The sequence below is a fragment of the Rosa chinensis genome, chromosome 4 (genome assembly GCF_002994745.2).
Source record: "Rosa chinensis cultivar Old Blush chromosome 4, RchiOBHm-V2, whole genome shotgun sequence".
NCBI lineage: Eukaryota > Viridiplantae > Streptophyta > Magnoliopsida > Rosales > Rosaceae > Rosa > Rosa chinensis.
The window spans coordinates 30,381,037-30,403,788 of record NC_037091.1 but is presented as its reverse complement, the minus strand read 5'-3'; the positions used below and the strand labels follow the sequence as shown (position 1 = coordinate 30,403,788).

The window sequence follows — 22,752 nt, the reverse complement described above, 5'->3', positions numbered from 1 at the left end:
TATGTCAAACCGCGTTGAACTTGCAAGTACAAGAATATAGCCAACTCCTTTTATTTAACTTAAGGCCAAAACTGATAAACCACAATTGTCCTTACCGAAAAGAGGATAAGATCACCACAAATCCACTCCTCAATCGACGCTTAACTTATAAAATTTCAGCTACAACAAGAATTCCTATGACTTCCCTGTGCTAACCAAAATTGCACCAAAAGCTTTTCAAATCTTCTCACCAAGAATTATTCCAATAACATAACTCAATCATAGTAGCTCAACAATTAGTACTTAAATATCTATTGAACCCTTGATAGAACATAAGCCCAATCAATTTATTTCAACTCAACTCCTACTTCCTGTTCAAGTCGTCTTAACTTTAGATAAGTGGTGACCGGATTTCACTCATACCAACAACTTCCTATACATTTCCAATTAAAGGTCACCAGGGTGACAAAGTTCGCTCAATTCCTCCAAAGAAATCCATTACACATAATCGATTCAAGCAATAATCAATCTCCCAAGGTAGCTAACACAATTCACAAGATCTTTCCTTTATATAAGTCATAGGACACCCGTCCAACATTTTGTAGCACACCAAGCGATATCCGGATCCGAACGTGGTCCCACCATAATAATGATCCAATTTGCTCAAAGTAATCATCACTGAAGTACATCACTTAAAAGCATGCTACAATACCTTCCACCCAAGATAACAAGCGTCTTGGTCAAGCCATAACTTAAAACATTTCCAGAGCCAACTGAAAACTTATTTCCTTAAAGTTATTCCTTCCACCATCCACTAATATAATATCACAACCCATTCGTCCGGCAAACTTCCACTAAGAGTCTATCACAATTCAACCTTCAAGGCTCCGTGATTCAAAACTCAAATCAGATTCTGTATCACAAAGTAATTCCGTTTGAACTTCTAAGAACACCGAACTATGTCACTATCACTATTCCCCACAACCGTTTCACTCAAAAATGGATAAACAAAGGAATCCATTTGCATAATACCACATACGAAGAGTTGATTCCAACTCTCCCAATTATTTACCGACCAAAGTCGTAACTCTATTATAAAACCTTAAACATTCTTCCGATTCTCGAACTTCAAGCACATAACTGCAAAAGCCCATTCTTGTTAATCTCCCTGCTCGTTATCATCCAATACTCGGGAAGACAAAACTATAAGTTGTGGTATTTGAAATCAATTTCTTTTATTCCGAGCAAAACTATACCCATACACCCTGGTTAGGGTACGACTCAAAATGACAATTTCTAAAAATCTCATCCTACTTATATCTCTCAATTACTGTCATCACTTCTCACTTGCCATCATCAGTGACCAAAGTCACTTGAAAACAAAGACTCTAGCCATAACAACCCAGAATAATTATTCAATTTTCTCTGTAAATGGTTTCCAACACTGAGGTTCCCAAAGAACCACCAAAAACTTCCAATAATATTTCAAATGCTACTTAACAACCAATCACATCACAAAACATCTTTCCCGAAACTTGGCTCAAAGTCAAAACCATCATTATTACCAAGTCCATTTCCACCCACAATCCTGATTTCCGAAGCAATCATATCATCCAGAGACAGCCCAAAGCTATTGTCGCTCGTCTCAGACACTCAAACACAAACTAGCACACCAGTTTCCGCACCTTAATCCCTGCCCCAACAAACTTGTTGGCATCAAGGAAAAGACAACCACAACATTTTCCTCGAATCACATTTCGTAGCACAACTCGAAACTGTAGAGTAGTTTTACTCTACCATCACCAGGGATAGGCGCAAGACAGTTAACCAATTGAATACCCAAAGAAAGTCCTAGGAGGTCGGCATACAAGAGGCATAGCACCAGAAGAAAACCAACTGACTTTGTACCTTACACACTTGATGAATACCACAGCACCGAAGAGTACATGATGGGGAACCGCTGCAGTCGGGCCATCACTCGAGAGGTATTGGGCAACACCAAGCATATAAGGTAACAGAATAGAAACGAGTCTACAGAACCTAACAACCTAATGCTCTGATACCAACTGACAGGACCCGCCCCGGATTTCACCTTGAAATCCGGAGTGACCCTGCGGGGCCCACCTTAGAAGAAATTCTACCCAAAAATTTGGCGGAACTTCCCCTAAAATGGGCTACCCAAACCTGTAGAAAACATTTACACTCCTCAATCAATTCATCCTTATGCTCCTGGAGCCACCCTGCTCCCCAAATCAACATCAGTCTCCAATTCACAAAACACGCATCCCAACTCAAATATCATAAATCCCATAAGTAATCAGAGCAATTCTAACAGAAAGGTATAAGAGGAAAACCTAGTTCAACGACAGATGCGGAAGCCATGCTGTTGACTATGCCTCAACTCCGTGTACGCCCGACCTCAACCAATTCACCTGCAAACTGGGCATTTGAAACCGAAGGGCCCAGGGGAAAGTACATAAAATACGTTAGCGTGAGTGGACAAAAATAAACAATTTTTAAACCAAGTGGATTTTATACTTTCCCATATATATATTTCCTTAAAAACTCTCGATGCATGAAACGATTCAGAAAACAATTCACGAGAAGCCCTGCTCAAGAAAAACCGATTAGCCCCGCTAGTCACAAACAACCGAGAGGAAAGATCGAAACTCCGATACTCGACAGGATAAAACCAGCCCCGCTGGTTACACGGAAATCAGACTAGGCCCCACTAGTCGAGAAATGCTAAGATATAAGGAAGAGATATCACCATACGGGAAATGGAGCCTCTCAGGCTCTACCTACCCTCAACTGCCACTCACACATAGATTGTGCGAGGAGGAGACCAAATGACCTCGACTGCCACCCACGTGAGGAGGAGAATAAATCACCTCTACTGCCACTCACCAACACAAAGTAGGTGAGGAGGAGAACAAGCTACCTCAACTGCCACTCACCAACACAAAGTCAGTGAGGAGGAGACCTAATAACATAACCCGCGTATGGTGAGGAAAAATCATCGAAAACCAGTAAATCCATGTAGCTTCCCCATATTTCTCACGAGATAGAAACCATGTATCCAACGACGTGACCCCGCACGCCAAGATTACTCTAAATCTCAAAATGGATAAGTGAGAAATAGGAATAAATCGACGGCGTGTCCCACACGCCCAGATATTCTCAAATCCGTAACCTAAACCGGAAATTAGAATAGGTAAATCCCATTTCCAAAAATCTCACAAAGTCTCCAAGAAGCCAACCAAATCCAAAATCCTTAATTAGGCATTCCCGATGCCAAAACCGAAAGTCAATAAACAATTGAGAATATCCAATTCCATTGAAACTCATCTTAAAAATCTTCCAGGAGCTTAACTCGGTGATTAGAAATATACTTAATTCCGGAAAATTACCTCGAAAATAAGCAATTTGTCAAATAATATTATAAATCATAATCAACCTTTGAAACTCATTATCGACAGCTAATCCACGAGATAAACCGAGATCGAATTTCCGAAAATCAAATCATTTGCTCAATAAGTAATATGATTAAAACTAGAGCATTATTTAAGAAAATAAATGCATGCATCAATATTTAAAAATAAAAGTCCACTCACAGTACTATTGGGCAACCACGCAAACGAGTTCCTTCATCTAACCGTAGCTCGTGACATTGCCCTGTACACAATTATATTTCCATAAACGGCAATCCGATAAAATAATTACGAACTTAAACGAAATCCGAAAATCCCTATCTCCAATACTTCTCAAATTCAACCCAAATCTCTTCCACAATTCTAATTCCTCAATTTACATATTCCATAATGAAAACGAGGGAAATCCGACGGCCGGATTTCCCATAATTCCACCACAAAACTCCAAACTTCGAAAATTCACAAACAATTCCAAACTCCTCCAAAATTCACCAAACTTCATATATAAGCTCTATGATAATTATAGAATTTAACTGGCTAAAAATTGAAATTTATAAACTACCCTAGCCGCCGCTACCGCAGCCCACAGTGGCGGCGCCGCCGCCACCATCTCCGATGGCCACCAAAATTTGACAGTAGCACCTTCTCAACACACTGATTCAACTTCTCAACTACAACATTCCCAAATAACAATTAAAAATGGCCGAAATCGATCAATGAACATATAACCCAGAAATCCTCAAGAACCCTAGAATTTCAATTCATCGATTCGGCGTCTACACAACAAATCGTGATACAAGGCCATAGGGGAAATGATCAGTGATGAAAACCGAACCTTCGACGCCCGAATGAGGACCGGAGGTGGCCGGAATCGCCGGAAATCGGCAAAAGCTTCAAACTGCAGTCGGAGGAGTTTTTCCTTCGATCCGTGGTTTTCCGGCCAAATCGTGGAAAACCAAGGTTGCTAGGGTGCTCGGAGGGAGGAGGCGCTCCTCTGGTGACCGGTGGCACGCCGGTTGGTGGCCGGAATCGCCGGAAATCGGAGGGAGAGGGAAAATGGTCGAACCGGAGAAGAGAGAGGTCGGGGGAGAGGAGAGAGAAAGAGCTGGGGTGGGTTTCCGGAAATGGAAACCTACCCGGGGTAAATTTCTATTTTCATCAAAAATTACCATAAACAGTAACTTCACATTTTTGGCCATAACTCTCGCATACGAAGTCCGATTTTTACGTACCACATATGTACGCGCTCGGTTTAACGTCCTCTACAACTTCCATGAAGAACATTTTCTCAAATTTTGACCCGAACAAAAAGTCAACTTTTAGGGCCTCTAAAAGTACTAAACCGAAAGTAAAAGTGAAAGTAAAGGTCGTTTACCGTCCAAATGACTAGTAAACACGTGGACTTAGGTTCGGGACGTTACACCTTCGGTTTCAAATGCCCAATTTGCAGGCGAATTGGTTGAGGTCTGGCGTACACGGAGTTGAGGCATAGTCAACAGCATGGCTTCCGCATCTGTCGTTGAATTAGGTTTTCCTCTTATACCTTTCTGTTAGAATTGCTCTGATTACCTATGGGATTTATGATATTTGAGTTGGGATGCGTGTTTTGTGAATTGGAGACTGATGTTGATTTGGGGAGCAGGGTGGCTCCAGGAGCATAAGGATGAATTGATTGAGGAGTGTAAATGTTTTCTACAGGTTTGGGTAGCCCATTTTAGGAGAAGTTCCGCCAAATTTTTGGTAGAATTTCTTCTAAGGTGGGTCCCGCAGGGTCACTTCGGATTTCAAGGTGAAATCCGAGGCGGGTCCTGTCATGCAGCACCTGCTCACACACACACACATATATAAAAACCTTCTCAGAGCAAGGGGAGAACCAATGTATCAATTGCAACTTATGCCTAATGTTCTGATGCTTCGCAATAATAGAATTCAATTCAATGGATCTTTGCTGCAATTCAAGCACAAGGCTTCCTTTGTACTGAACTACAATTTCTTTGATCCTCCTACATAGGCCATTCAATGAACAATCAGGAGTAAATTGAAATGAGATAATAACAAAACAAGCAAATTAACATAGAAACATACTCTGAACAAGATGGGAAACGTGAAAATAGCTTTAAGAGAACAATCAAAGCCATATCTTGGTAGTAAGATCCGAGGTATGGTGCTTAAGGGCAATTTCTATCATATCCACAGCATCAGACTCTGTTATCTTTTTTTTTCTAAAAAAAAAGAAAGAAAAAACTCGATCGTCGGGAAACTTTGACAGAAACATAAAAGGATACAAACTCATGGTCCAAAACACAAGCAGTGTTACCAACTTGAAATGAGATGGATCTTAAATGAATATTAGATGTTTCATTATGCCATGACACTAAGTCAGAAAATAGCTTACTTTGTTTGAACTATTTGTCCTCTAGGTTTCAAGAGAATAAGAAAACCTTGTAGAAAAGGTCTTCATTATATCATTTGCTTCATATTGATTACTATTGCAACATACTGTATTAAATACCGCATGCATAGAATTTTATGACTTTTATAAATGCAGAGATGACCAGAAGTTTTAAATAAATGAAATACGGCAACAAGAAAGCTAAGAATCATGCATACTATTAAACTACTACATTTCTCCATTAAGTATCATGGCAGATGACAAGAGAAATTTATATGACTGCAAGATGAATACAGAAACTTCAGATGACTGGAACGCATGAAAATATAAACTCACCGTTATGGGATCCTCTACATCAAGCATGCCAATATTATTTACCAACATGTCACCATATTCTCCAATGCACCAAACTGCTACACGAACCAAAGTTTCCTGGATAAATACATACCACAACAGATCAATGACATGAAAATGTTGATACTCAAGATATTAATCACCTGATCAGCTGATGTTTGGAGTGCTCTGTATAAAGCCCTAACTGTATACCCTTGAAGATCAGGTGAATTAGTTATCACAACAATAACCGCGTGCCATACTTCATCTTTTACAAAATTTCCAGCCTAGCCTGCTAAGCATAGCAGAAAGATGAGTACTTTGAAACTGTTAATGCTCAAAGTCCGGCGGTAGCCGATCTTTCGTTTAACGCGGGTCCGGTGGGCGGACCGCTACTCTGAGGACTTGATGGCCTTCGCTAGCTGTCACACGAGAGACAGGGCGTCAGAGGGAGACCGCGTTGGGCGGTCTTTACTTCTCCGATGCCTAAGTCAGTCAATGCATATAGGCAGCATAACAATAAATGAGTAGTAAATGCGTAATTAATGAGGAGAGAGGAGATAACATTTTATAGGTGAGGAGAAGGTTGATCTTCTTCTTGTTTTCGATGTGGGACTGATGTGCTTCGATTCCCAGCGTCTGTAGCTTCTGATGCTATCTTGGCGCGACGCGTCAGCGGTGATCTGGGGGCGATCTGGGGCTCAGGCGGTAGCCCGCCTGGCAGTGTTTCCTTAGGTCACTCCTTTGGTGGGAGTTGGTACCTCTGGCGGTACAATGAGCGTGGCTCATTATAGCTAATTATGCTTGCAAATGCACATGTAGGTACAGAAACAAAGTATACCTGTAAGTCTGTAACTAGCTAGCAGTAGAGGTAGCTGAAATGACACAAAAAATACAGTAAGCAGAATTTTCAAGAACTGAAAGTAGAAAATATATAAGTAAACAGAAATTGTAACAAGTGAACAATATCTATAGCTATTCCATACAACTTAATAAAAGCATATAGCATTTCATTAAGATTTATACCTCAGTGAGAACCTCAAGCATGTGATCATTGTACCAAATCTACTCAGGGGAAAACCTACGACACCGCATGGTGCATGTTCATCAAGACATCAAGTGACAGTTGTGAAATAAAATTTAATACATGTCGCATAATTCTACAATACCGAATATCAGCAGCACCAAGCCCGTCCCCAAAATAAAGTAAAATAATTGTCCTCAGCAAAAAAGTCAAAGAACAAAGAAACATATATGGCAATAAAGACAGTACTGAACTGCCTTAGAAAGAAGCAGCAACTCCTGTATCCCTCAACTACAGGAATGATTATGATGGTAAAAGAAACTAGAATCAAAAGCAATGTTCACAGTTGGACAAGTTATCCAAATGCAGCAGCTAGCTCATTTTTATTATTTATTACAGAATGTACAAGTAATGTCCACTCTGGATTCCTTGCAGAAAATAAGAAATCTAATTCAATTTCATAAACCCCATAAACTTCTTTTTCTAAAATAAAAATATACAATCAGGGGCGGAACTAAGTTGAGGGCTGTATGGGCTCAAGCCTAGACAGTTTTTTGGGCAAAAAACTACTATGTACATGTGTGTGTATATACATACACACACACACACATATATATATATATATATACACATACATATACATATATATATACATACATACATATATATATATATACACATATATACACACACACACACCTCCAGCCCATATCCAAAGGAAAAAAAAAATTAAATTGGGAGGAAAAAGTCGCGACTCCCCCAGTCACAGCAGCTCACTTCTCTCCTCTGTGGTCGAGACATCGAGTGCTTCTCTCCTCTCTTCGCTTCCTCGCCTATGTTTCACTCAACGGAAATATCAGACCCTCCTCTGCCTTTTCTTCTCCACCTCTCCCTTCCATTGCCCGATCCAGTGCCCAACTGCCCAAAGTTTCTCTCACTCTCCTTTACGCCAATTTCTTGTCTTGTTCGATTTTCTTAATATGGGTTGCTCCACTTTTTTATTAATCATTTGCATCTCTATGCTATCTCACTGATTTAAGAACCAAATTTAACCTCAGAGCCACTTGACCACTTATGTTTTGATTATGGGTATTAGGGTATTACATTGAGTTGCCCTCTGGTTGATTCCATTTCACTTGACCTTCCCATTTCAGCTGACATTGTAGATTTGTAGTGATTGCGGAGTTTGAAATGAGTGGGCCTTTACGATTTAGTTAGCTTCTTGTTGTTTTACAACAAATGTATGCTTGTAGTTTTTAATTTACGAGGTTTGGTTTTATATCCCCTCCGTTGTATGTTTTGATTGAAAATAATAAAGGCGTGAGGATGAGCCTCCCACTAGGTTCCAAACCTCAAAAAAAATAAATAAATAAATAAATAAATAAATTGTGCACTTATAATTAGCCTAGACAAGAATTGGATCCTGGATCCGCCACTGTATACAATCATGAACTGCAAAACTTACTTCTTGACAAGGGAGCAAATTTTCGCTGTAAGATCTCCCTTGATATCTTGATCACTTACTTCCAAATAATCAATGAGCTCTTTTGTTAGAGGTTTCACGTTACATTCATTCACAAGAACATAAACAATTTCAAGGGCCCTTTTACGAATTGAAGTATCTAAACCCGGGAAGGAGAAAAGTCAAGCTATAAGCTTTTCACACAAGTATATTTAGTTCTTGCCCTAAATCATGAAGCACAATTGAGAACAGGGCATTGATAGAATACCTGATGGGAATGGAAAAAAAAAAAGCTTTCAGTTCTCATATCAAAAATAAATCAGCAACTGTTTCACTCTTCTTAATTGTATTAACAGTAGAAATCAATATACCTTTACACATTCCAAGATAGTTGCCCAATGCCTCTGTACAGCTTGAGCATCAACTGTAATGGCCCTCATCAGCATGTTTAACACAACTAGGCCTGGCAACATGAGGGTATAGTGCGGGTACGGTGCGGGTTCTTAATGGGTCGACCCGGTAAGAACCCTTTAGCTTAACGGGTTTTCGCTGGCCAAACCGGGCGGGTTTGCGGGTTTTCCGTTGGAACCCATTAAAACTTGTAAACATTTTTTTATTTTTTTTTTTTAACTTTTTATCAAAGCAACTAAAACCAATTAAGACTTATGTATATAACCCCTCATTTGCCATTTTCTCTATATGAACTCTTTTGGTTTTCTATTTTGAAATTTTTTATTTTCTATCTTTTTAGATTTTTTTTCCTTTCCTTTTTTGACAAAAAATAATTCACAAATCACAATTATACGTCAATCCAACAGTCGGACCCTCACAGATCACCTAGAGGATCATCTTTACCGATTTTTACGATGATCCAACGGTCGGATCCTCACGGATAGCCCTTAGGTTCATCCTCTCAAAATTATACGAAGATCCAACAGTCGGATCACCTAGAGGACCATCTTTACCGATTTATACGATGATCGAACGGTCAGATCCTCACGGATCGCCCTTAGTTTCATCCTCTCAAAATAATACGACGATCCAACGGTCAAATCCTCACGGATCGCCCTTAGTTTCATCCTCTCAAAATTATACAACGATCCAACCGTCAGCCGTCAGATCCTCACGGATCACCTAGATGATCATCTTTACCGATTTATACGATGATCCAACGGTAAGATCCTCACAAATCGCCCTTAGGTTCATCCTCTCAAAATTATACGAAGATCCAACGGTTGGATCGTCCCGGATCGCCCTTAGAATCATCCTCACAAAATTATATGACTATCCAACGGTCAGATCCTTATGGATTGCCTTTGGAATCATCTTTGCACAATTATACGAAGATCCAACGGTTGGATCGTCCCACATCGCCTTTAGAATCATCCTCACAAAATTATACGACGATCCAATGGTCGAATCCTCACGGATCTCCTTTTGAATCGTCTTTTCACAATTATACAAAGATCCAACTGTCGGATCCTCATGAGGAATAAGAAAAATTATAAAAATGCCCTGGTCGGAAAAAAAAGAAAAAAAAAAAAGGGGAACCCTTATGGGTAATGGGTAATGGGAAATGGGTTTTTGGAAAGGGTTTTTAGTTAACGGGTTCTAACGGGTTTAGCCCGCAAAACTCGTTTTTTGAGTGTGGGTATAGTGCGGGTTTGCGGATTACGGGTTTAAATGTCAGGCCTAAACACAACATATCTGCAAGGGGTGAGACAAAAGTATTGATAAGAAACAACAGATGCCCAAGGGATGACAAAGCATAAATATGACACAAACCAAGCTTTTAAAAATAATAATAATAATAAATAATAAATATATAAATAAATTAAAATCCCTAAAATGAAAGACATCTAGGTCCTGCCAGAAACAGTAAGCCTTTCGAAGCAGTTTGATTGAGCATTTCATTCATGAAATCCCCTTAAAGTACCACTCTATATATATATATATATATATATATATATATATATATATATATCCTCAGATTTACGAAATCACAGGGGATCTCAGCCAGAGGGGAGCTTGCTTTCAGTGACATACTCGTATCAGTAGCATGGATGGATGTAGCCCAATGGCCAAGGCAAACTCTCAGCACTGATGTGGTGGCAGACTATTGACAGGCCCACACTAGTAGTGCAATTATCCTCCCATGCTAACTGCATAAGCATGCCTGCAGTCAATAGGAAGTTATCACGGTTTGGACACCTGTACAGGGGCTCTCTCTCTCTTTTCTGTAGTATTCGAGATCCCTTGCAATAGTACGACAGACACCACCCATTGAAAATCAGACATGACATGCATCTGAACTCTCAAGGTCAACACACCAATATGTTGGAATAAATAAAATCCACCATCGCGACCTCATCAGCAAAAAAGCATTCATCTTCTACTCCTCTGGCCGAATGTACAACTCTGGTGCAGCTTCATCGGTCCATCCGCTGCGACCCAACGCCGCCACGAACCAGCCTCACACGCTGTACCTCGTGCCCTCTGATCCAGGATCCTTTATCCCCGCCCAGCACCTCGCCGGATCTGAAAGACGAGCCATCCTTGTACACACAACCACCGCACGGAAGATGGCGTCCGGGACTCATCGCCAAATACCCATCCAACCCAAACCCTCTTCAAGGAGCTCCTAGGCATATAGTATTCAAATTCCCGTCCGGCAGCAGCCCCTGATCGGCGAGGTGAACCGACGCCGACATTGAGTGCCACCGGACAAGAAGAATGTTGCAAACCCTAGACGCAGATCGGTTTGAGTTTCGCGGATCACAGTTCCAGTCACTTAAATAATATTCAGAAATATCCTATTGTTTATGATTCATGATATTCAGACTTATGCGTAAGACAATAAGATTTTATCATTTTAAAAGGTAGCCAAAGCATTTTAGTGTGAGCTTTTTGTTAAAGAATTATTATGATAAAAAAGAAATATAAGAAGGGGAAATATCCATTTACCCAAATTTGAGTTGCACTAACTCCATTTACCCAAACATCTTATAATTTACCCAACAAATTACATATTTTTTGCCCTAATACCCAATTAAGTTAATTTTTTATTTTTTTAAATTTATTTTTGGGACAATTTTGCCCTCTTTCCCTTTGTCACTTAGAGAGAGAGAGACTTCACCAAACTCCGGTCGCCGGCCACTAGACTCCTGAATACTGTCACCGACGGCCGAAATCCGATCATCGACCGTCGGAATCCGGCGACCGGTGACCTGTTTTATTGCCCCCTAATAAATTGTTTATTACCCCCAATAATACCCAATAAACTTTTTATTGTCTTCCAATAAACTTTATTGCTCCCAATAAACTTTTTATTGCCCCCCAATAAATTAAAAGTCTCTGGCGACCTCTTTGCTAACTTCCGGCAACCTCCGGACCGATGACCGGAGTCCGACGTCCTATTTTAATGGCCGCCAATAAACTTTTTATTGGTCATTGCCGCCCAATAATACACAATAAACATTTTTTCGCCCCTCAATAGACTTTATAAAAAAAAAATGGGGGGGGGGGTAATAAAAGTCTCCAGCGACCTCTTTGGAAACCTCCGGCGACCGGTGATAGGGTTCCTACGGCTTGTGACGGGAGTCCGGCGACCGGATTCAGTTGAGGTCTTCAATGTTTTTTTTAATTATTTAAAAGGCAAACTTGTCTTTTTACATTTAAATTGGGTAATAAGTAGGCACACAAATGTTTTGGGGGAGTAAGTAGGCATTTATTGGGCCCAAATTGGGTAAATGATCAAGAGCCCATATAAGAAATTAATATAGTTAAAATATACATATATCATTTACATTAATAACAAATTACACACAACTACACAAGTGATATTTTGAAACTTTAATTAGTGATAAGACCACTTAATTTTTCTTGTGCAAATAAGGTCACTTGCTTCCACAAATTAATTCATTCCTGACAATTTTACCCTCCCACTCCCACTTCAGAAACCCAATTAATTTCATCAGCCTTACGCCCTTACATCTCTCTCTCTCTCTCTCTCTCTCTCTCTCTCTCTCTCTCTCTCTCTCTCTCTCTCTCTCTCTCTCTCCCCTTCCGATCACACTCTCTCTCTCCTCGACCACAGATAATCACTTCTTTGGTCTCCGCCTCATATTCGACGACCACCGGCACGACGCTCTCCCCCCATTCTTGCGACCACCGCCTCCGATCTGATGAGATTCCAATTTATCCAAGCTTGCAAAACCTTGAAACGGCGCCGCCACGCCTGAAGATGACGACGACGAAGAAGCTCCGATCGAAGCTACCTCACTGGAGTCCAACTCAGATCTCTCTGATTCTCTACTCGTCTCATAAACCGAATGCTCGCAGTGAGGCCTATGGTTTCTCTATGAACTCGACCTCGTACTCGTACTTCGACGGTGAGATTTCGTGCGAGTCAAGTAAATTCTCAGTTGGATCGGAGAGTGAGATGAGGTCGAGTTTAAAGAAGAGAAGCTTCAGCGAAACCGAAGCGCCGTCTCGGAAACATACTCGATCCAGTTATGGAGGACAAGCGGTGAAGAAAGCGGTTGTAGGAGACAACGAAGTAGAGGTTTCATAGTTGTGGACGAACACGGTCAAACGCAAGCGAGTCCAAAGCTTGTGTCACCGCAGCCGAGAAGCTTCAGTGGGCTGAGGTCGTGGATCCGGACAATGATGTTCGACAGCCAGAAGCCTAGAACCTCCGGTCTCCGTTCTCTTACTCTGTAATTTGATTCGGTGAATGCTGGCATTGTTATCCTTGATCTCGTATTAACAAATCGTCAGATTAGTTCATGTGATTGAAATTGTTTTAGTTTGATCTCTATTCAATCAATTGATTATTGCTTGTTGCCTATATAATGTTGTAGATCCATTGTGGTTTTCTAGTTGGATTATATCATAATTGTAGGACAGAATGAGAATAGCTGATGTTTTTGTTAAGAAGGAAATGAAATTGGATCTTAATTTTATGCCTCATTGTTCAATTTTGATGTTATGGTATTTATGTTTCTGATGGTGTTTTATTCTGATTTGTGATTTTGTTTTTGTGATTGAATTCTGGCAATATTTGTCTTGCACTTGCATCATTTCAGAAAGAGAGCAAGTGAAGCGGTTCTCAATGTTGGTGAGAGTAGCTATCGGATTTGGTGAAAGTAGCATTTTGTTGTTGGTGAGAAGAGTTGTTGATGTTGATGAGAGTATATTTTGTTATTGGTGAGAGTAGCTTTTGGTGGTGGTGATTGTAGCTTTTTGTGGTGGTGTCGTAGTTTTTGACGTTGGTAAGGGTAGCTTTTGTCGGTGGTGAAAGTAGTGTTTTGCGGTGGTAATAGTAGCTTTTTGCGTTGGTGAGAGTAGTTTTTGTTGATGATAAGAGTAGTTTTTGATACAAGAGTAGCTCTCTAATGTTAGTGAGAGTAGCTCGTTGGTATTGGTGACAGTAACTTTTGGTGTTGGTGAGAGTAGTTTTTGGTGTTGGTTAAAGCAGCTTTTGGTGTTGGTGAAAGCAACTTTTGTTGTTGGTGAGAGTAGCATTTGTTGCTAGTAAGAGTAGCTTTTGGTATTAGTGACAGTAGTTTTTGTTGGTGGGGATAGTAGCTTTTTTGTTTTGGGGAGTATAAGTTTTTTTTGGTAAGGAGTAGCTTTTGTTATCTCACCGAAGGTTGTCGGAAATCTCACCAGAGTAGCTTTTGTTGCTAGTGATAGTAGTTTTTGTTTTTAGTGATAGTAGTTTTTCTGACCTCACCGGAAGTTGCAGGAAATCTCATAAGAGTAGCTTGTGTTGCTAGCCACAATAGCTTTTGGTGTTAGTGACAGTAGATTTTGTTAGGGGTGGGCATTTTGTAACGAAAATGCGGTTACCGACCCGAACCGCACCAAAAAAATGATTCGGCAACTGCACCGAACTAAAACGGTGTCGTTTTATGATCACACCGCACCGAACCGTATAAAAGCGGTTTGGTTGCTGTTTCGGGTCATAAACAGCCCGATTTAAACTGACCCTCACCGAATTTATTTTAATTATATTTTATTTATTATTTCTCTATTGATGGAAATGTTGGTTTTCAATATATAATAAGTCCATTTTTGGTAATGTTTTCAGTTTGTAATAAGTTGCTATGTTTGCTTGATCATTGATATATAAATATATATATATGTGTGTGTGTGTGTGTGTGTGTAATAAGTTGCTATGGTCTTTCTACAAGTTGCTTGATATTTGGGTGACATTTGCCGATTTGTGTGAACTCTAAATGCATTCAAAATTTATTTATGCCTTATTGAAATTGTTAGGTAAAAATAAGCCTGATTTTGGCTCTCTCTTTATGGTCGCTGGAGTTGGCCTGAAGTTTGCCAGAGACCCGTCGGAATTCGCCGGAAGCTGGCCAGAGACCCGCCGAAGAGGGGAGAGAGAATGATTGTTGACTTTGTACTCTAGTGACATTTTTGTAAATATGTTGGTTTTTAATATTCAAAATATAACACCCTTTTAATCTAGTTGGCTAGTGGCCTTATGAGGGAAAAAAATAATTGGTGGCCTTATGGCTAAAAAGACATTCAAAGATGCACTTATATGTAATTATCTCGAACATAGGACAAAAACGGCACTGTTCTGCTCCTAGTTGGTTCTTTTTTTTTCTCTCTCTTTTTTTTTTGCGCTACTGATACAAGTTTATTTTCAAGATTTGAGTGTGACCGTGTAAAATACATATGGACTCAGTAGGGGTGGGGAAAAAAGCCTAAAAAATGAGCTCCTACCGGCTGGTTCGGTCTATATTTTTTTTTTAAAAATTGACAAATCAGGCCAATTCGGGTTCGAACAGTGTTAGACAAGGTTTGGTCTCAGTTCTAAATTTTAAAAAGAAAAAACTCGATGGGCTCAATTTTTAGCATGCGAGTTGCAGCGATTATAGAAACAACATCATTGCTCTGCGTCAAAGTGGTGGCGGCGACGGCAGCAGTGGTGGTGGTGGCGGCGTTCAAGTCGCAGCCCATCAACATGACAGCCTTAAACTCGACCTCGAAGCAGAGAAACATGTGGATGATCTTCCTTATCTAGGCAATGGGCGAAAACAGATGCTGATGCAATTATGGAAGTGATTGGTGATTGGTGATTAGCGACGATGAGTTCAGGAAGGTCAAGAAAGTAATCGACAATGTGTTTCTGGAAATGTTTCAGATAAAAAAAATTTATTTTTTCTTTATTTTTTAGGCCCAGTTTGGGATTGTTTCGCTTTTAAAAAAAAATCAGCTTTTGTTCAAAATTTTCGATTTGATTGTATTTGGTAAATAAATAAAAAGCAGCTTTGAAAGTTATAGGTCACTCACAACAGATTTTAGAAGCAGCCTAAATGTTGCTTTTAGAAGCTATTGTGGATCAAAACACACTCTGCAGTTGTTTTATGTACTGACAACACTTTTTAAAAATATTATTTACCAAACACGAAACTGTTTTAATTCACAGCTGATTATTCTCACAACACAGCAGCAGCAGTTTTTTTTTTTTAAGTCACAGCAATCTCAAACTAGCCCGTAGACCTATTTGTGCTTGAAAACATGGAAAATCAGTCCAAAAAAATTCGATCTTGGTTTAATTCGGTCTCAGCCTATGGATAACACGATTTTGACCCAGTCTGAAAAGTTCGAGCTCAGTCTCAAACTCAGCAAATTTACATATGATCCCAGCCTATCCATGCCCAGCGCTGATTTGGAGTAACCTAACTTGAATAGGCCAGTAGTAATATAAAATATGGCTAATTTCATTTTACCTCTGTAATCTTTACACCTTAAATCAGTTGTGCCCTTGCACTTATAATTACATCACATATACACATGTACTTTTCAATTGAATAAATGGATCGTGACCACTTACCCAATTTTAACCTAAAAATTGTCCACTTACTCCACTGAGAGTTTTTCACTCCTACTTACCCAGTTTAAACCCAAGTGACATTTTTACCCCCAATCTAATTAATAAACTACAAACACCTCTGTCTCTCTCTCTCTCTCTCTCTCTCTCTCTCTCTCTCTCTCTCTCTCTCTCTCTCTCCTCCTCCTCCTCCTATAAGACTCTCTCTCTCTCTCCGCCATACACATATCCATACTAATACACCAGATTTGACCCAGACTCCATCAGCTCATCTGACTCCGGCCATCTCGACGCCGACAGGGACAAGGACGACGACTCCAGCCCGACCAGCGATCTCAGTGGCCTCAACGACGACTCCAGCCCACCGACAAAGACTCCACCTGATCATCTCCTAGCATCGGTGACGACTCCACCTGCACGGCGACGACTCCGCCTGCACACCGCCGCCAGAGAGGACCTCGATCTCACCTGTACAAGCTGACCTCGACGGCCCAGACACCGACGACTCCCTCTCCGGCGTTCAACCATCGACCCAAGCCCTACGATTGCATCCCAGCAGCAGCAAATCATCTGCCATTCGACCCAGATATGACCCACCATCGAAAACCAATAATCATCTGCCATTCGACCCAGACCGGACCCAGGCGACGACTCCACCTGCACACCGCCGCCAGAGACGACCTCGATCTCACCTGTACAAGCTAACCTCGACTGCCCAGAAGCTGACGACTCCCTCTCTGGCGTTCAACCATCAACCCGAGCCCGACGATTGCATCCCAGCAGCAGCGAATCATCTGCCATTCGACCCAGACCTGACCCACCATCGAAAACCAATAATCATCTGCCATTCGACCCAGACCGGACCCACCATCGAAAACCAATAATCATCTGCCATTCGACTCAGACCGGACCCACCATCGAAAACCAATAATCATCTGCCATTCGACTCAGACCCGCCATCGACAACTACTGCTCGGTTGGCCGACTGCGTTTCGTTCATCGGATTCGGATCGGGTCGTGGCTGCGTCGTCTTCTTCAGCCACCGATGGTTCCTCTTCTTCTCCGATCTGTGGTTCCTCTTCTTCCGATATGGCTTGGATAGTTACTGTGTCAGATTCGGTTCGGAATGCATTTTCTTCTCCGATATGGCTTGGTGTTAGGCTGACGTCATCAAGATAGTTTCTGGGCTGTTTTATTTTTTGGTAAATTTGGCAGAAGATATAAGGAAAGAGGAAAGAAGAATGAAAAAAAAAACTTCATTGAGTAGTTATATATGTCTATTGCGAGGCAATAATATGAGTATTGGGGGGCAATAATATGCATATAAATTGATCAATTGTGACTGTAGTGTATTCATTTGGTTTTGAGAGTTTATGCAATTCACTGGAGGGCAATAATATGATTAATGGAGGCAATAATATGATTATTGGGAGGCAATAATACGGAGGGCAATAATATGATTAATGGATGCAATAATATGATTATTGGAAGGCAATAATATGGTTACTGGGGAGCAATAATATGATTACTGGGGGGCAATAATATGGTTACTGGGTATTATTAGGGGGCAATAAATTCAGACGCCGGAATCCGGTCACTAGTCCGATAACCGGATTCCGGATTCCGATGACCGGCCGCAGGACTCCGATCACCGGTCGCCGGAGTCCCGTCACAGGTCGCCAGAGACCGCGGCCGGCCACTGGTCACCGGAGCACAGCAAGGTGGAGGATGACTTCTCTCTCTAAGTGAGAAAGAAGGATAGGGCAAAAAAGTCCCAAAAAAAAAAAGGAATTAATTGGGTATTAGGGAAATAATCTTTTAGAGTGTTTTGGGCAAATGGGGTTAAAAAACTGTTAGTGGAGCAAGTGGGCAATTTTTAAGCTAAAATTGGGTAAATTATTATTTCCCCTTTAATAAATCTCTCTACTTGAGAAAGAAGGAGAGGGCAAAAAATCCCAAAAAAAAATAAAAAAATAAAAAAAGAATTAATTGGGTATTAGGGAAATAATCTCTTAAAGTGTTTTGGGTAAATGGGGTTAAAAAACTGTTCGTAGAGCAAGTGGGCAATTTTTAAGTTAAAATTGGGTAAATGATCATTTCCCCTTTAATAAATCTATCCAATTATTATTTTTCAGTTGATTATTTTATAAATTGAAAACATGACACTATTGGGCTTCCTTCTAGAATGGTAGTTCACTGACGCAGAATGCAAAAGTGTCTCGTAAGTGAAGAGAATTTCAAAATATCAACATAATGGTTGGCAAAAAGGTTAAGGTTTGGACAAAATTGATTGAAATTGGTAAGTACATGGGCACCCATGATGAAAATGATATAGAGTACAAAAGTTAGAGAGGTAAAATGAAAATTCTCCAATAAAATACCAACATTCTAAAAATCTCTTTGGGCTGCTGCTTAAGCCCCGCCTAGGCGCTAAAAGGTGGTCAACCGCCTCCTAGTGTAGGCGGCGCCTAGGCATGCCAGGTTTAAGAAAAATATTTAAAAGAAAGTTTGGGCATAGCCATAGTGGCGACAACTAATCCTGTTCATCGAGGTTTCAGCCCATGACGGCCTGGGCCTAGTCTAGTCAGTCACTAGACACTGAGAGAGGGTGTACCCATATTGACCTTCTTTAATAAAAATATTTAATATATATATATAGAGGATAGTATGGTAAATTTAAAAAATAAAAAACAAAGACTATTATCATTTGGTCTAATGACATAAGTCTCCCCTTTATAAGTGGGAGGTTGTGGGGGTAGTCAACAAATTTGACCCTACAATCAAAGCAATTAAAGGGAACTAATGGCAATAATAAATGCAGTTATTACTGTAGCAATAAATTCAACGATTAAGGTGGCACTTAGTGTGGCAATCATGGCCACCAATAAGTGATGGTTATAGCAGGAGTGAATACAGCCTTAATGGTGGCTTGCCGTCCAAGTACAAGAGACTTGCCATGCAAGTTTACTTGCAACCCAAATTGTAAGTCGCCTATAAAAGGAAAGCAGAACCACCAGGTATGGCATGAAACTCTAGTTGAGACTTCTATACTTGACTCAGGAAAATACTGACTTAGGCATCGGAGGGTCTTTGGCAAAGAGGAGTCTCCGCTTCCTCGTTAAAGCCAAGAAGCGGAGAGTGGCTACGAAGGGGGGTTACGTAGGGAGATTACGGAGGGAGGTTACATAGGGAGATTATATAGAGAGGTGACGGAGTGGAGAGAGATTATGGAGAGAAACTACGAAGGGAGGTTACGGAGGGATCTCACATAGGGAGGCTATTATGTGAGCGTACGTAGGGAGACTACAGAGGGAGGCGACGGAGAGAGGTTACGGAGTGGAGAGAAATCATGGAGCAGTAACGAGTTACGAAGCCAAGAGGAGTCTTCACTTCGTCAACATCAAGTCAAGGACGAATAGAAACCTTTCGATTGTCCCCGGTTCAGTTTCCGCTCCAGTCCGCATTAATTGTTGGGTCAAATTCCTAATCGGAATTTTCACCTCCAACATAGGTCATGAGTTTGACTTACAATAGACTAATTGTTGATATGAGTTGTTTTTTTTTTTTTTTTATCAGGTAAATAACATTTCGTGAGTCGAACTCACAACTTTTCACTTACGAAGGTGAGACTATGTCACTAGACCAAATGGTACTGGGCTTGATATGAGTTGTTTATTTGATCAAAATATAAAAAACAAAAATCAAAACAAAAGAAAAAAAAAATCAAGAAAGAGGAAAACATGCGCAATTGGCATTGCAATTTTTACCTGAAAATTGCAGTATTTTTGCTGGCCAACTTTAAATTATTATCTAAATAATTTTATGGCTAATATCAGTTTTACCCTTTTGTAATAAATATTATTCTTCTTGTAAATTAATAAACAAAGGGTATAACATGACTTTCAAAATTTAACAATAAATTTTCCTTAGTAATTTCAACTCTTCGAATTACTATGGACGGACACCAAATTTCAATTTAGACAACCTTCCAGTAACCATATTTTCCACAACCGGAACTACATCAACACTTTTTCTGAACGACGATTGCCATTAACTACCAGAGCCTCTCTCTTTAAACTTAGAGAGAGAAACCAGATCTAGAACTATAGCTCTCTCCCCCTTCTCTCTTCCCCAGATTGTGATCCCTCTGGATCTCGATCGGTGGCTTGAGAGTTGGGGGGAACTCTCCTTGCTCTGTCTTGCACTCACTTCATCTCTCTTGATTCTCTCACACCCTATGTGGTGGCTTTACATCCTCTGTGGTGGCTTTATACCTTCTTTGTGGTGATTTCCTGACTTATGTTCAGATTTAGAGGACTTGGTTCCTTCTTTCTTTGTCAAACATCCCAGAAAATTTTCAAATCTACAAACCTCCATGATTCCCCTCACCCATTTCCTCACATAAACTCCCCTCCAACTACCAAAGACTTGTTCCTTGAAAATTCATATGGCTACGTCTTAAAAGTGAGAAACACTTACCTAGAGGTGTATGGGTGCTCACGCATGGGTGTTTCACCCCCCATTCACCATTAGATTTTTTCTTTGCTATTGGCTTCTGTCCCATTTTGGTGGCGTCGGTTTCTTCCTGGTTTGAGTTTCTCTGGTGGAGAAGAGAGTGTTAGTGTGTGGGTTTGGCTCCTATTTATCATCGCATTACCTTGGTTTCGATTGGATTTGTATTTTGGGATTATTTTGGCAGTGGTTATTCGGATTTTATCTCCTCGATATGACACTTTTCCCTACCTTTTTACTTTGGGTGGCGGCGGCACGGATGGCTTGGGTGGCGGCTGTTGTATTGTAGGAGATGATGTTTTTCTTAATTTTTAGGGTTTCATTTTTTTGTAGGCCTCGTCAACGGGCTGGGCCTTGCTACATTTTTAAATAATGGCGGGCCGGCCTTTATTGTAAATCAAAGCATCCAAGCCCGTCCATATATAGCGGGCCTTGCGGGCTTTTTCGGGCCGGGCTTTATTTATAAATAAATATTTAAAGACACTAATACTTTTTTTTTAATTAAGCTTTGAAAATTCATTGAATAATGATCAAATACAACCAAACGGAACAAATCTATATTGTACCCAAAAAAAAATCTATTTTTATATATAGACACTAATTTATTTATAAATAAATTTTTAAAGACACTAATTTTTTATAAATCTATATTTATATATCATACACTCCAAAGAGCAACCTCTAGCAATTCAAAAAAAATAGGAAAACCGACCGTTATATGTGATTATTACAATAAATTATACGTGTGGTTAAAAATTTAGTCAATTTCACCATAGTTTCGAACCCGATCGGATTAATCAACCGTAGACACTTGCATGTTTTCTTGGTTGACCGATGGCGTGATGATTGCAAAACTTGCTTATTTTTTTACATCACGTTTGTAAATATTTCATCGATGGATGTGTGTGGACATAAGATAAAAATTTCAATTTTTAATTACAAATACGTTGGCCTATACTAATTTGCCTCCTAAAGTTGTATGACTTGTACATTGCATTTAAATTGTTGAGGTCCATTCTAAAGCAACCATGAAATGGAAGATGAATTTAGAGAAACCAACCGCTCGATGGAGAGATTGTAATGTTTTATGGTGGTTATAAAAAATCCAGCCAATTTAGTTCTCGTTTCGAATTCGATCAACTAGGTCAAACTTAGTTACTCTTATAAACCTGTATTTATATATCATACACTCCAAAGAGCAACCTCTATAAATTCAAATAAAATGAAAAAACCGACCGGTGGATGTGATTATTACAATAAATTATGAGTGTGGTAAAAAATTTAGCCAATTTCACCATATTTTCGAATCCGATCGAATTGGTCAACCGTTGTCACTTATATGTCTTCTTGGTTGACCGACGACATGACGACCGCGAAACGTGCTTATTTTTTCACATCAAGTATGTAAATGTTCCATCAATGGAAGTGCGTGGACATAAGATAAAAATTTCAATTTTAATTACAAATACGTTGGCCTATACCAATTTGCCTCCTAAAGTTGTATGACTTATACATTGCATTTAAATTGTTGAGGTCCATTCTAAAGCAACCATGAAGTGGAAAATGAATTCGGAGAAACCAACCGCTCGATGGAGAGATTGTAATGTTTTATGGTGGTTGTAGAAAATCCAGCCAATTTGGGTCTCGTTTCGAATTCGATCAACTAGGTCAAACTTAGTTACTCTTATAAACCTATATTTATATATCATACACTCCAAAGGATAACCTCTATCAATTCAAATAAAATGGAAAAACCGACCG

At 40.0% G+C, this 22,752-nt stretch overlaps 1 pseudogene; it reads right to left on the bottom strand.

Annotated features, from left to right (window-relative positions):
* Window positions 1-9,094, bottom strand: part of LOC112199098 — a 32,619-nt pseudogene extending 23,525 nt beyond the window's left edge.
* Between the last annotated feature and the right edge of the window lie 13,658 nt (window positions 9,095-22,752).